The following is a 17067-nucleotide window of genomic DNA, read 5'->3' as shown; positions in this document are numbered from 1 at the left end:
TGGAAGAGAGTAACAGGAATGGCAGTGGACATCATTTCATTCGGAAGCGTGTGGAAAACGGTTTTTTCAGTCTGACCAACTTAGGTTTAATTAACAAAATTTATATTATTGTGATAGAAGTTATAATTGATGATGATGAGATGCCTTGGTCATATAATGCGAAGGTGGAGTTCAATAGGCATGCCTAGACACTAGTCGGTTAGTGTGGTTCTCTTATGCTTTGAAGATGTTCTCAAGGATTTCAACGAGCATTAGATTGCTCTCCCTCCTTTCACTAAGCCACCTCTCTATATATAGGGGTGTTAGTATCTTTAACTATGATAAAGCAAAAGAATCATGTAAGAAAATACATAATAATGTGATTTAAAGTAATTCGGTCAAATTATCTTAAAACAGTGATAATAGAAAATGAAATCTTTAATAAAAATAAAATTCTATATATATATATAAATATATATATATATATATATTATAATATAATATTTCAAGACTCTACCCATACAAAATCTCTAATGTTCGTGCATGAAGTTTAACATATAGACTATTTAAAAATTTAGAGAATTGAACTTGAAAATGATGTCAACGGTCTATATAGGTTGATTTGCATACAAATGACAAAAATCGAATTTCATTAAGGATAAATTGGTGAAACCAGCATAAGCTAATCATGTAAGTGACCTTATATAAGATAGGCTAGAAATTGTTGAGTTACAATTTATGATATATGAGCTATGATGATATATGTGTTATGATGACGTATGAGCTATGATGACGTATGAGCTATGATGATGTATGAGTTATGATGTATGAGCTATGATGCATGATGACGTACATGAGTTATATTACGATGTATGATGTACTTGATATGTTTGATACATTTAATGGCGTCATGGTGAGTATGATGATTGCATGACGTTTATCTTAATATGTTGATGTTTTTCATATTAAGCATGTTATATGGTGATGAGTGTCATATTGCATCATGTCAATAGATCATATTAAGCATGCTATATATTGATGAGTGTCATATTAAGCAAGATATTAATATAAATATCCAACAAGCATGTGTTACTTAATGTAACAAAGAGATGAGATTAGAGGGTTGTGTTAGAAGAGCTGTTAAGATGAGAATTAGAGGGACCTCATGCAGGTTGTATGTTCATAAGCATAAGGATACTTCTCCCAGAGATGATGAGTGTAGACGCGCACAATTTGATGATGAGGGTGTTCATGGGGAGTATGACACTAGGGGTTTCACTTGATAAGAATCACAGTGTTCCAAATGTTCCAACTAGACCTATTACACGATCCAAGGCAAAGAGTTCCAACTGGACCTATTACACGATCCAAGGCGAAGAAGATTCAACAAACATTCATTCTTCATCTACAAAATTGGATCAGCTCGGTTCAACCATCATTTCTAGAATTAGAAGCTGATACGATTGACAAAAGACAATTGAATATTTGCACGGTTAAAGTTGGAAAACTTTAAAATGTCAACAACAGAATTCAAACCTACGCGCAGAGAGCTCAATTGATTTTGAACCTGTCGCATTAGCTACTCAAGCACATTAACATTTGTTAGAAAAAACTATTTTTAATTTCATAAATGATGTAAAAGTCAAAGGGTCAATTTGACTTATTCTTTTGTGGAGATTAAAGGGGATCGAGAATAAATCCCGTCCACAAACGTCTTTTGTTGGGAGACTATAAATACCCACAATATGTTATGTAAAATTCAGATTCGTGGATGAATGTAATTCAGATCTCAAATTGAGACGTTTCCCTTAGAAATCCGAGCATCATATTTGTCATTTCTAAGTTTCAAGCAATTCTTGTGGTAGAATTGCACCAGAGCCATTCAATCAAGCCTTGGTCAAGTTCGATTGTGGAGTGACTCAATTTAGAACAAGGTTTCCAAATCTTGCTTCTAGATCTTCGATCAAAGAAGGTAATCTAATTCTAGCCTTATCTCTTGGTTGATCCAAATTTCGTATAAGGAGATGTTAATTACTTTGATTCAAGGTTCTTGTTTCAACAAAAGCTTGGATCGTTGGGCTAATGATTAGGGTTTCCTTATCAATTTGGTATAAGAGCGTAGGTTTACATCTTTGTGGCCGACTCTAGAATTGATTTTATCTTTCATTTATGCTATTATTTATTTTTCTTTAAATCTGTCAATTCATTTTCTTGCTGTCATTTCTGCCCTTATTCATCAACTTTTCACTTTGTTCTCATTTTCTACATAAAGATCACGTTGAGATCTTGAAAAAAAAAATCTTAACATATTTGTTCTTACGATTGTGATTATAACTGTTCTTTATCATTTTTTTTTTTATCATTTGCATGTTTATTTGAAGATCAAATAAACTTCGATTCACATCTTTTTCTTAATCCATCAAAATCTAGAACCGTTGTGTTTGATATTTTTTTTTTCTCTCATAATCTACGCTTGAAGATAACTTTTAAATTTCCCAAATTCTGTAAAAAGAAGAGTTAGATCATTCTTAAAATCTTCACGTCCTTTCTTTTTGGATTTTTTATTTTTTTTTTATTTTTTCAGTGTGCAATTCTATCCAAAAATATCTTCGTGTCTGTTATTTGTTTGTTCACTTCTTGTTTTATTTTGTTGTTACTTCATAATTAACTTATCTTGATTGCCTTGAATAGCTTTACCGATATATTAGCCTACCTTGATCATAATTTAGTCACTTTTTCAAATAACCTACCTTTGTGTGTATAAACACGAGTGTCCCTGAGTGTAAAATCAGTGAGTTGAGTGTGTGAGGTCCTAAACATATTCCACTACTATTTACAATCATGAACCAAGACGGAGGAAATGGAGGGAAGATCAATGAAACTAGGTGGAGAGAAGCACAGGTCGGAACAATTACTCGTTTGAATCAAATTATTAGTACACTAATAAACCGAATGGAGCGAATTGTAATAGCCTTATGTAATCTTCAAGGGAGGGAAGTACTCTTGAATGAAGGAGTTGAAAATGAAGAAGATGACAATGTCACCCTTTTAGCGGGACATAGTCCTATGGGAGGGAGAGATGTCGGTCGAGGGAGAGGAAGAGTCAGAAGAAGGGGTAGAGAAATTTTAGCACTAAAAAGAATTGAGAGGGAGTACTAGTATGAGAGAGAAAAAGAAAAAGGAGTCGGGAGAGTAAAGCTAAAAATTCTAACTTTCTATGGGAGATCTGATCTAGAGGAGTATTTGCAGTATGAGAGCAAAATTGAGCATGTCTTCGATTGCAACAATTTCAGTGAAGAAAGAAGGTTAAAGCTTGCTGTGGCTGAATTTTGTGATTACGCCATTATATGGCGGACATCTTTGAAATCAGAGTGGAGAAGAAATTATGAAGAACCAATTGAATCGTGGGAGGAATTGAAGACATTAATGAGAAAAAGGTACATTCCTAAGCATTATTCTCGAGTACTCAAGCAAAAACTTTATACTTTACAACAGGGATCCAAGAGTGTTGAAGAATATTACAAAGAAATGGAGACCCTTATGAATAGAGCATGTATTGATGAAGATGAGAAAGATACAATAGTTAGATTCCTTGGTGGGTTAAACCGACAACTTGCTCATCAAGTGGATAGGCAAGCGTATTTTGATATGCAAGAATTGTTACCCCTTGCTGTCAAAATCGAAGGGCAACTAGGTTTGGAGAAGGAGAACTCCAAGAGCTATGGTATTTCAAAGTCTACTACTTTCAACACTTGGAAGAAGAATGCAAATATTGAAAAGATCGATTTCAAAGTTGGAGGCAAGTATGATCTTGACAAAAAGAACAAAGTTGAGACCTCCCAGGGTAAAGAAAAAGTGGAGGAATACAAGAAGATTCGAGAAAGAAATAGAGACATCAAATGTTGGAAATGTCAAGGAATTGGTCATCTTAGTCGTGATTGTCCTAACAAGAGAGTCATGATCATCAAGAATGGACAAGTTGTCATAGATAGTGAGGAAAGGGACCATGATGAGCTAGTTGAAGAAGAAATCCAGAGAATGAGGAGGAACTGGAAGACGGGAGTCATTTGATACTTGTTACCAGAAGACTTCTTAAAACTCAAGTTATAGAGAATGATGTTGATGATCAAAGAGACAACCTATTTCACACAAGGTGTTTAGTCAGGGGACTCCTTGTAGTCTTGTAATTGATAGCGGAAGCTGCACCAATGCCGTAAGTACCATGTTGATCAAAAGGTTGCTAATTCCAACCCAACACCATCCTAAACCTTACAAGCTTCAATAGCTCAATGACAGTGGAACAATGAAGGTAACTTCTCAAGTTTTAATATCTTTTACTCTGGGAAAATATAAAGATGAAGTTCTTTGTGATGTTTTACCAATGCATGCTGGAGACATATTGCTTGGCCGACCATGGCAATTTGACAGGAGGATTATGTATGATGACTATTTAAATAGGTATTCTTTTGTAAAAGATGGTAGAAAAACCACTCTGGTACCTTTGAGTTCTGCAAATGTATTTGCTGATCAATTAAAGTTGGAAGACAAAAAAAAAAAAGTTTGAGGAAAAAGAGTTGAAAGAAAAACAAGAGTTAAAGTGAAAAAATAGAGAAAAGTCAAAGAGAAAAACATAGTGAAATAAAGAATGAAATTGAGAAAAAAAAAGGAAAGAATGTGAGTTGTTTGGCTAGAGTTGAAGAGGTTAGAAGGGCAATGTTCTCACAAAAAAACCATCTTTGTACTTGTGTACAAGAAAGGATGTTTGGTCTCTAACGATAACAATATGTTTTTGCCTAGTATGTTTCAATCTCTTTTACAGAAATTTGATGACGTATTCCAAGATGAAGTCCCTAAAGAACTACCTCATTGAACATAAAATAGACTTTATTCCACGGGAAGTCATTCCTAATAGGCCAGCTTATAGAGCCAACCCAACTGAGACTAAAGAAATTCAAAGACAAGTAGAGAAGCTCATGGAGAAGGGCTATATACGAGAGAGTTTGAGTCCATGTTCTGTACCAATCTTATTGGTGCCGAACAAAGATGGAATGTGGCGCATGTGCGTGGATTGTAGAGCCATCAACAAAATCCCGGTAAAGTATCGACATCCTATTTCTAGGCTAGACAATATGCTTGATGAATTGCATGGTTCATGTTTATTTACAAAGATTGACTTGAAATCTGGATATCATCAAATTAGAATGCATGTACGAGACGAAAGGAAAACCGCGTTCAAAACTAAGTTTGGATTTATGAATGGCTTGTTATGCCTTTTGAGTTAACTAATGCTCCTAGTACATTTATGCGCTTAATGAATCATGTTTTGAAAGAATATTTAGGAAAGCATGTTGTGTATTTTGATGATATTTTAATTTATTCAAAGACTTTGCATGAACATGTAGAACATGTTAAGTTTAATTTTAATAAGTGTAGTTTTTACATGGAAAAAGTTAACTTTCTTGGCTTCATAGTTGGTAATAAAGGAGTAGAAGTAGATGAAGAGAAAGTTAAAGCAATCAGGGATTGGCCAACACCAAAAAATGCAAGTGAACTTTGTAGTTTTCATGGGTTAGCTAGCTTCTATAGGAGATTTATAAAAGATTTTAGCATCATAGCTGCACCATTGAATGACTTAGTGAAAAAGAATGTTGTTTTTAAATAGGGAGATATGCAAGAGAAAGCATTCAGTGAGCTTAAAAATAAATTAACCAATGCACTATTACTTGTCTTGCCTAACTTTGATAAAACTTTTGAAATTGAGTGTGACCCAAGTGGTTTGGGCATAGGTGTTGTTTTGATGCAAGATGGAAAACTCCTAATGTATTTTCGTGAAAAACTAAATGGGGTAGCATTGAACTATCCTACCTATGATAAAGAATTGTTTGCTTTAGTTCGCACATTGCAGGTGTGGCAACACTACTTATGGCCTAGAGAATTTGTGATCCACTCTGATCATGAAAGCTTGAAGTATCTTAAGAGTCAAAACAAACTGAACCGTAGGCATGCAAAGTAGGTGGAGTTTATTAAGACATTTCCGTATGTCATCCAATATAACCAAGGTAAGGATAATGTGGTAGCTGATGCATTATCTAGAAGGTACAATATTTTTACTTCTCTTAGTGCAAAAATTCTTGGAGTTGAGCATATTAAAGAATTATATCAAGATGATCAAGACTTTAAAATTATTTATGCATCTTATCTTACAAAAACAGCGGTAGATGATTATTATGTGTTTCATGAATTCTTATTTAAGAAAAGTAAGTTTTGTATTCCTAAATGCTCCATCAGAGATTTTCTTGTAAAAGAAGCACAAGGTGGTGACTTAATGAGACATTTTGAGATTAATAAAACTTATAATATGTTGCATGAACTCTTCTTTTGGCCGAAAATGAAGCATGATGTTCATAAGTTTTGTAGTCAATGCTTTAAATGCAAAGAAGCTAAATCTAGATCACAACCAAATGGATTGTACATAGAACCTTGGACTAATATATCTATGGATTTTATTCTTGGTTTACCGCACACTAAAAATGGTAAAGATAGTATTTTTGTTGTGGTAAACAGATTTAGTAAGATGACTCATTTTATTATATGTAACAAGGCAGACGATGCAAAACATGTTGCAGACTTTTTTCTAGGGAAGTAGTAAGACTACAAGGAATCCCTAGAATAATTGTTAGTGATAGGGATGCTAAATTTCTAAGTCACTTTTATAAAGTATTCTGGGGTAAATTGGGTACCAAATTGTTGTTTTCAACTACATGTCATCCTCAGACGGATGGACAAACTAAGTTGGTTAATAGAACATTAGTAGCATTGCTTAGGGCTATCATTTTTAAGAATATTAAGTCTTGGGATAAATGTTTGCCATTTGTAGAATTTGCATATAATAGAGCAATTCATAGTACAACTCATTGTTCTCCTTTTGAAGTTGTTTATGGATTTAATCCACTTACACCTCTTGATTTGCTTTCTATTCCTTCTAATATGTTTGTGAGTGACGCAGCCACAAGTAAGATAGGCTTGATCAAAACATTGCACAAGGAGGTGAAAGAGAGAATTGAGAACCAAAATTTCAAAGTTGCTTCAAGGATTAACAAAGAACGGAAGGAAATCATTTTTAAACCTGGTGACTGGGTTTGGATACATTTTCGCAAGGAGCGATTTCCATCTCAACGGAAGACAAAGTTACATCCAAGAGGGGATGACCCTTATCAAGTCGTTGAAAGAATTAATAGCAATGCATATCAAATTGATCTTCCCGGAGACTTTTCAGTACATTCTACTTTTAATGTTGCTGACTTGAGTCTTTTCGATGTAGGTGATGATTTTTCTGATTCAAGGACGAATCCTTTTGAAGAGGGGGAAGAATGTTGCTGACTTGAGTCCTTTCGATGTAGGTGATGAATTCAAGGACGAATCCTTTTGAAGAGGGGGGAGAATGTTGCTGACTTGAGTCCTTTCGATGTAGGTGATGAATTCAAGGACGAATCCTTTTGAAGAGGGGGAAGAATGTTGCTGACTTGAGTCCTTTGGATGTAGTTGATGATTTTTCCGATTTGTGAGGATGAATCCTTTTGAAGAGGGGGAAGATGATAAGAATCATGGTGTTCCAAATGTTCCTATTACACGATCCAAGGATCCAAGGATCGCAAAAGATGATAAGAATCACGGTGTTCCAAATGTTCCAACTGGACCTATTACACGATCCAAAACAACTTTAAAATGTCAGCAACAGAATTCAAACCTATGTGCAGAGAGCTCAATTGATTTCGAACCTGTCGCATTAACCACTCAAGCACATCAACATTTGTTAGAAAAAACTATTTTTAATTTCATAAATGATGTAAAAGTCAAAGGGTCAATTTGACTTATTCTTTTGTGGAGATTAAAGGGGATCGGGAATAAATCCCGTCCACAAATGTCTTTTGTTAGGAGACTATAAATACCCACAATATGTTATGTAAAATTCAGATTCGTGGATGAATGTAATTCAGATCTCAAATTGAGACGTTTCCCTTAGAAATCCGAGTATCATATTTGTCATTTCTAAGTTTCAAGCAATTCTTGTGGTAGAATTGCACCCGAGCCATTCAATAAAGCCTTGGTCAAGTTCGATTGTGGAGTGACTCAATTTAGAACAAGGTTTCCAAATCTTGCTTCTAGATCTTCGATCATAGGAGGTAATCTAATTCTAGCCTTATCTCTTGGTTGATCCAAATTTCGTATAGGAGGTGTTAATTACTTTGATTCAAGGGTTCTTGCTTCAACAAAAGCTTGATCGTTGGGCTAAGGATTAGGGTTGCCTTATCCAAACTAGGGGTTCCACTAACCTCTGGACGTCGCAACAGAGTAGCTTGACCAGAGAAGGCCCAGTGGGTGTGCGAGCCCTCTGAGGACTCACACTTGCACGTGTGGATCGTGTGTTGGGAAGTACTACACATCTATAGTATTCCAAGATTTGAGGTCACACCTAGATTAGATAGAGATAGGTCCCAAGAGCATGATTGCATGTGTTTGCATTTGCATGGCCCCCCAGGGGGTAGTCACTTACTGAGTATTCTTTGAAATACTCGGTGTGTCATATCATTTTTTAGGCAAAGGCAAGGCGTACATCGATGAAGTTTTAGGTTTGAATAAGTTTATGAAGTTTTAGGTTAGAATAAGTTGTTTTCCCTTTCATTGATTTAAATTATTTTGTATTTGTTTTTTTTTTATTTTCTCTAAATTTGAGTATTTCATATTTAAACACGTAAGACCAGGACTGTATTTTCCAGATGAAGGATGTTTTAAATGTTTTCAACATTTATACTATAGATGAAATTTTATTTTAAGAGTTATATTTTCGCATAAGAGATGAGCATAAGACCTTAGTAACGACTCTGAATATGAAGAAATTTAAGATCGTAACACCAAGAAAATGATATACGGATATGAGACACAATTATGACACCACATGGACAAGATGTCATGCCATTTTATAAAAAACCTAAGATATAAATAAGACATAACACTCTTTCTTCTTCTTCCTTTCTTTAACCTTCTTAATCTCTTCATTTTCACAATTAACTTTTTTCTTAAACAAAAGAACTCAACGTGAAAAGGGAGAAAGGAGGAGGGAGGTGAAAGAAAACCCTTTATTCTAAAAAGTATTAAAATTCTTTGACCCATATTATAAAAAAAAAACATGAGAATAACTTATTCTCATGCTCCATAGCTTAGGCTTTTATTTCCCTTTCTTATTTCTTTGTTTTTTTTCATATTCATTCGATAATTAGTCCATCTAATATTTGACAGGCTAGTTTTTAAACTATTTTAAATGAGTGTAAAGAAAGAATTAGAACAACTTGACAAGTGTTGGACATGTATTGAACCCTCACATGTGAGTACAATAGATATGTTATACATTTATAATCCAACCTTTCACATAAGACCCTTGACTTTGAGGGAATATACATTAAACTATATTAAACTATTTTAAGCATACAAATATATAAATTTATTTCTATTATAAAACTTAAAAAATGACATGTTACCCTATTTGTGGTATCATATTTAAGTCTCGTATTCATATCTCTATATTTTTTTTTTTACTCATATTTGACTTCTATAAATAGATATTCTTAAGAAAAGAAGTTTAAGAAATTGATATTTATTGACCTGGATATTTGGAGCTCCTATTCTTCTTATTGTAAATCACTTAAATAGAATAATAAATGTTAGTACCATAGGAGAGAATAATTTATCATATTTTTTTTTTAACTTTGAAAAATAAGAGAGAACTAAAATTAAAACCCAACCAGAATGACATTTTCTTGTCATGTGGAAACCTAAAATATTTTGATATAATTTAAGATAAGTGGTTCCATCTAACTTCATCCAAACTTCTATTTATAAATTTAATTAACCTTAATTATATCCAATTATTACGGGTCATTTATTACTAAAACTTAAAAATATACCTACAAAATATTTGAACTACTCGTAACACACTAGTCTCGATGGTTTGATTAAAACAATGTAACCATCATCTCAATTAAAGAATTTTATTCGAAGCTATCTCTTAATAGAGGAATGCTCAACTAGTCTTTGTTGTAAGATTCGACTATATCAATTTGAATAGCGTTCAGCAACAACTATAAATATCGAACTCCAAAGTATTCGTAAGCAAAGTAAGTTTGTCGAAATTATCTAGCAAAGGTGTTCAAAATGAGTTGTGGAGAAGTGTTGCCTTCAAATCTAATTCCAATGAAGAAGAAGTGCAAAAAGCTGGAAGGTTTGCCGTTGAAGAGAGTAACAGGAGTGGTTGTGGACATCATTTCATTTACAAGCGTGTGGTAAACGGTTTGTTCATTCCAACCAACTTAGGTCTAATTGATAGAATTTATATTATTGTGATAGAAATTATAATTGATCATGATGATATGCCTTGGTCATATATTGCAAAAGTGGGGTTCTAACGCATCCCTGGACACGGGTCGTTCTCTTATCCTTTGAAGATGTTCTCAAAGATTTCAACAAGAATTAGACTGTTCTCTCTCCTTTCACTAAGTCATCTATATATATATATATATAGGGGTGTTACTATCTCTTAACTATGAAAATGGCATAGGCCACAATAAAATAATCACATAGTTACCTATATATATTTATCTTACCAAGCTTCGTTACCACTAAGTGCATAGGAGGACTATAAGTAAAAACAACTCAATTATTTTATAAATTCTCTAATTTTAATCTTCCAACATTTTATTTTGCCAATGTCACCTCTTCGAGTATAAATATTAAAATGATTAGTTATTAAACATGGCTTGAATTAAAACGCATATAATTTGAATGATCTTCAAATTTTAATTTAATTCATAAAAAATAAATAATATAATTAGAAAAGATCAAAATAATATGTATAGAAAGAATTTACTGCAATTACTTTCTTCAAGACCTTTAGTCAAGAAGTAACTTCGCCATTATAAAATTAGGCAATAACTAAAAAATAATTTTAAGAAAAAAATGAAAAAAAAAAATCTTAATCCATGTGTAGGCTACTCCTAAGAGAAACAAAATAGTTTTTTATTTAATTCTAAATAAAAAAAACATATTTATATGACACATAATTTTTTAAAGAAGTTGAAATAAAAGGACATACATCTTTAATAAGATCACATAGTGTTAATTAAATAGTTACGAGGGAAGACGCTAATAGTTAACAAAATTTGTTAATAATTTAATTTCGCTTGAGAGTAAAGTGGATTCTGGTCATTACTTGGATAAGCTTCATCGTCGTGGAGAGTTATGAGATGACTCAATCCTATTGAAATTCAAATTGTCATGTTAGATGACGAATTTGAAGGCTTATGACCCTCAAAATAATTATAAGGGATGATTCCGAAAGATAAATAAGTTAGAGTCATAAAATCCAGGAGTTTGTAGGTGTTCTTGACGAAGTTAAACTCATAAAATATGAATGGATCTACAAAAGAAAAATTATGTATAGATAAGAAGATACATCTTCAAAATATGACTCATGATGCAGAGTTGAACTTAATAGGAGAAATTAGTGAGAAGTATACTTTCTCTCTGACACTTAAAAGTCTATTATTATTCTCTAAATCATTTGTGAGAAGAAATCTAAGAGAATGCATTAAAGATCTAAAGGGGTAAAAATTCATTTTTGAAATGAATTTAACCTATAGATTTTTTAATAGAAGGTTTGATAACCTATGACTTTAAATAAATTGTAATGAGGTTGTGAAAACAAGAAAATTACTAATTCGTCGGTCGATTTTCTCAAAAAAAAAAAAAAATTATGTTGATGACATATTACTTATTATGAACTTTTTAATGGTTCAATCTAACCTAAATAGATGATTATCTAACCAATTTCAAAGGAATGATTTAGGATAATTTTGTATGTCCTAAAAATAGAGATTTAAGGATAAATGTTAATATTATCTTATATTGACAAAATTGTTGTTAAATATTTATTGCAAGACTTCTTAAAGATAATGATCATTGAAATATGAAGTTAGGATCTCTCCTAAGTGGGAGACAATTAATGCATACATGAGAATTCGTTTAATATATAGTTAGTTAGGATATGTTAGTTAAACTAATGGTGTGACCATTAAATGAAAAATTTAAGTGTTCTCAGAATGGATAATGAGAATTTTTTTATTTTGTGTATGGAGTTAAAATTTGATCTATAAGTGATACACGGGTTGTTACATAAATTTAGAGAAATTTATGTTAAAGATCAATTTTACCTTAGATTGTGAAAGTATGATAACAAACGGAATATTTTTTTTGCTTTTAAAGCAAATGACTTGTATGATTAATTTCTTAAACATTTGAAAGGTGTTTCAGATGTGATTTAGTCTGTCACTTTTTATTGGGATGATAGTGATACAAAGACTAATATTAAGGAAATTATAAAAGATCAATCTATAAAGAATGATATTGAGAGAGAAAACCTGACCAAGATGACTTTTAATAATAATTATTTTGATTTATATAAAATGACTCTCTAGGCTAAAGTGTTTGAGGGTCACTTAGAATGTCTAGGATTACTACACATGTCTCATATTCTCTAGGGGAAGTGGAAGAACAAATTGGGTATAGAGTATGCCCTAGGACACATATCTCACTAGTTTTAGTGCAAGAGGGAGATTGTTGGGATCTATGTCCTACGTCTACTCCAAAAATGCTGGATTTTGCAAAGCTAGAGGTCTTAGTATCCTTGCAAACTTTCATAAAGAAAGCAAATTTAACGAATTGATTTCAACCAATAGTGGATTAGAAGGATGCACACAGAAATATACCAGCCTTTTGTATACCTATCTGAATCCAATTTTAAAAAATTGGATTGCAAAATTTTATTAAAAAGAAAAATAATAGAAATTTGATTATTCGTAATCAAATTAAGATGGTTGTGTCTATGAAATTCAAATTAGTAACATTATTATTACTAATCAATAATAATTTATAAAACAATAAAAAAAAGGAGGCTAAGGAGATTTCATTTTATGGTAAAAAATTCAGCTCAATTATTTCGCAAGAAGAAAAAAAAGAAAATAGAGGATGAGTTGAATTTCAAGTAGTCAGTTTCACCAATAAGATACGAAGACTTACTTCCCATTTGGAATTGCACAAAAAAGACTATTTATCTCAAAGAGGACTCTTAGATCGAACTTGGAATCTATAATGGTCATACTCTTAGATCCACTCATCCCAGAATTAGCTTAATCATGACTAATCCAATGAATCAATTTTAACATCAAACCTAAAGCAAGGTTTGAAAAAAACATAACACCCAAAACGTTTCAAACACAAGGTTTTTGTATTCCACCATGTTTTCAAACATGAATATTACATGTCTTTAAATAGGCCAAAAAAATAACTCAAACATAATGTAGTCAACTAGCAACGACAAACTACAAGCTATCAATAAGAGCTAGTAAATACAAATTTAAGAAAATAAGGCATGACATAAATAGTCTTAATTGATAATTCATCTATCAAAGACAAAAGTCTTCTACTCACTTTCCAATGTCATGTAGAGTTTTTTTGTCACTCCATTATTTTCTTGATTTGATATGCTAATGCCATAAAGGTTTTTGGGCCCAAAAGTCTTAGTTTAAACTTATACAATAGCTGGCCTTTGAAGATGCAATGCATAGGCCTCTTAAATCTTCTTAACTTTACTTCTTGTAATCCGTACATGCAAATGTTCCGTAGTTGAATTCATATCATCCCCTTTTTTAAAAGAATTTGTCCTCAAATCAAGGTTTTCATTCCCTACGTCAAATGAAGTCAAATCAGACACATGAAAAGTAGAACTTACATTGTACTCACCTTTGAGATCTAGCTTGTATGCATTATCATTGATTCGCTCTAGTACTTAAAAAGAACTATCTCCTCTTGATTGAAGTTTAGACTTTCTCTGATTTGGAAACCTTTCCTTTCGTAGATAAACCCAAACCCAGTCACCTTATTTAAAAATTAATTTCTTTCTTCCTTGGTTCTTGTGAGTGACTAGTTTTTTATTTTTGTTTTCAATTCTTTCTTTTATGTCTTTGTGAATCTTTTTTTTGTATTCGGCTCTTGAAGAAGCTGCATCATTAGCAAATATATTAGGTGAAAAAAGTGATAAATCCATAAGAGTTAAAGGATTAAATTCATACACAATCTCAAAAGGTGAACAATGAGTGGTGCTATGTATCGCTCTATTGTATGCAAATTCCACAAAAGGTAGAGTCTCTTTTCAAGACTTAAGATTTTTAGAGGTTAGTGACCTAAGTAAGGCTCCTAATGTTCTATTAACGACCTCAGTTTCTCCATTGGTTTGGGAGTGATAAGTTGTAGAAATAGAAGTTTAGTTCCCAATTTTCCCCCACAAACTTTCCCAAAATGGCTTAAAAATTTTAATCCCTATAACTAACAATGTTTTTCGGAATACCATGCAATCTAACAACTTCCCTAAAGAATCGATTAGCTATGTTGGTAGCACCATCTGTTTTGTTACATGGAATGAAATGTGCCATCTTACTAAACCTATCAACCAGCTCAAAAATGCTATCATGGTGTCTTCTAGTCTTCGGTAATTCTAGAACAAAATTCATGCTAATGTCAATCCATGGTTCACTAGGAACATCTAAAGATGTGTAAAGATCATGTGGTTGTGTCTTAGACTTAGCCTCTTACCTTTAAAACCTTGCTTGCATACTTTGTTACATTTTTCCTCATTTTCAACCAATAAAAATGTTGACACAATATGTATGTTTCAAATTCTCCAAAATGTCCCATAAGTCTTCCCCCATGAGCCTCCTTCACAAGTATCTCTTAAATAGGACATTTAAGGATACAAAGTTTTCCCTTCTACACATTTCATACACGTCATAAAATTTAGATTTTTCCACTTTGTACAATTCAATCATGTGTTTAAAACCAAGAATTTTTGCAGTAAGTGAAGAAAATAAAGCATACCTTCTTGATAATGCATCTCCAACCACATTATCCTTTCCCTTTTTGTACTGGATTATATAAGGAAATGTCTCAATGAGTTCCACCCATTTAGCATATCTCCTATTTAGCTTTGTTTGGCTTTTGAGGTGCTTCAAGCTTTCATGATCCGTATGGATAACAAACTCTTTTGACCACAAATAATGTTGCCAAACTTGCAAAGCCCTCACAAGTGCACAAATAATGTTGCCAAACTTGCAAAGCCCTCACAAGTGCACAAATAATGTTGCCAAACTTGCAAAGTCCTCACAAGTGCATATAACTCTTTGGCATAAGTTAGATAGTTGAGTTGTGCTCCATTAACCTTTCCACTAAAGAACATGATTGACCTATTTTTCAGCATTAAAATAGCTCCTATGCATATCTCACTTGCATCACATTAAATTTCAAAAGATTTATCAAAGTTAGGTAAAGCAAGACAATGTCCATTGGTTAATTTATATTTTTCCTTCCATTCAAATGAATTCTCTTGTTTTTTCCTTCCATTCAAATTTCACAAGCTTTTTAACAAGTTCATTTAGTGATGATGCTATGCTACTGAAATCCTTAATGAATCTCCTATAGAAACTAGCCAAACCATGAAAAGATCTTACCTCGATTGCATTTGTGGGTGTTGGTCATTCTCTAATAGTCTTTACCTTTTTTTCATCAACTTGTACTCCAGACCCCTAGGAAGTTGACTTTGGTCTAGGCAAAAGCTGCACTATTTGAGCATAAAGCTTTCTCTTCTCTCAGTTTTAAGCAAAATTTTCTTAACATGCAAAATATGATCATTCAAGCTTTTTGAGTAAACAAGGATATCATCAAAGTATACAACAACAAATTTTCTAATATAGACTCTCAAAACATGATTCATTAGATGTCATAGAATTCATTTTGATCACAAAGCTTTTGTTAATTAAATCGCTCTGAAATTTCTGCACACACAGTACTATTGAAAGTATATCCTTTTTAATTGTTGAGTAATTCTTTGAGTAGAATTCTATATTCCCGAATGAAAGCGGACAATGGATTCTTTCTGTCAAGGGACTGTTTCAGGATTCCTCCATATCCAATATCGGATGAGTCGGTCTCCACTATTAAACTAGCCCTTGGGTTTATCAGCGATAAACATGGAATTGATTTGACAAGGGATTTGATTTTTTGGACTGTTTTGGTGTGTTCTACTTAATATAGGAAAGGAAATTAAATTTTATTTCTTTACTAAGGCTTTTGACTCTAACTCCTTTTCAGTTATTTTGAAAGGGTATAATTGAGTAAGGAAAGGAGTACCTAAGATTAACTCTTGTCCTAAGTCCTTTACTAAAAGGAAGGAATTTACGAAGCAAATTCCATCATTGCAAACATGAACTTTTGATAATTTGTAATTGATTTTGAGTTTGTTGTTCTTTGCACCTCTAAGGCCCTAGTAGTTTTTTCAAAATACTTTGTAGGTATTAGGCCTTCTTGAATGCAATTTTGATCGGCTCCTGTATCTATGAGAGCCTTTAATGTGATTTTGAAATCATAAATTTTTAAGGTAACGAGAATGTACCATATTTGATATTGAGAAGTGGTGATGGCTCCTACAAAGGAACTTTGAAAATCCTCTTCATCTAGGTTCGGTTGCACCGTTTCTCTTTGTTCGGGCAGTCTTTCCTGAAGTTTGAGAATTTCTTGGTGAAACATATAAGATTCTGACCTGGTTTCAGATCTTAATGCTTGTACTTCTTGTTTGAGATTATTAATCTCTCTTTGTAGGTCTTAAGTAGTGAGTTCTCTCGGTTTTTCAAACCTTTGGAGAACTGATTGAAGTCTGTAGGGATTTCTTTCATCCCTTTCAGGTGGCTTAGAGATTGTCATGACATCTCTAAGTCGTTGAGCAATTTTCTGTTGAATTTCTGGATCTTGAACTTTTTCTACTACCTCGAGTAGAATTTCTTGATCCTTTATAAGGACATTTATGCATCCTTCGTACGTCCTTTTTCCTTCTTGTTTGGATTCGTATTCTGTGCTAGAATATGAATCGGATTCTTCTTGAAGTTCGAGGATCTCTCCCTCGCTGGATTGTTCTGAGTTGGTTAGAACTAG

The 17067-nt window shown here is 32.8% G+C and overlaps 1 long non-coding RNA gene across 1 annotated transcript; it reads left to right on the top strand.

Annotated features, from left to right (window-relative positions):
• The first annotated feature begins 214 nt into the window (after positions 1 to 214).
• On the top strand, positions 215 to 10625 carry LOC111472943. Its single transcript, XR_002715516.1, has 2 exons — positions 215 to 299; positions 10556 to 10625. It is a non-coding gene; the product is annotated as an uncharacterized LOC111472943 (long non-coding RNA).
• The last annotated feature ends 6442 nt before the right edge of the window (positions 10626 to 17067 follow it).

This window comes from Cucurbita maxima, unplaced genomic scaffold (genome assembly GCF_002738345.1).
Source record: "Cucurbita maxima cultivar Rimu unplaced genomic scaffold, Cmax_1.0 Cma_Scf00094, whole genome shotgun sequence".
Lineage (NCBI taxonomy): Eukaryota > Viridiplantae > Streptophyta > Magnoliopsida > Cucurbitales > Cucurbitaceae > Cucurbita > Cucurbita maxima.
The sequence above is the reverse complement of the archived record's forward strand: the minus strand, read 5'-3'. Positions and strand labels throughout refer to the sequence as shown.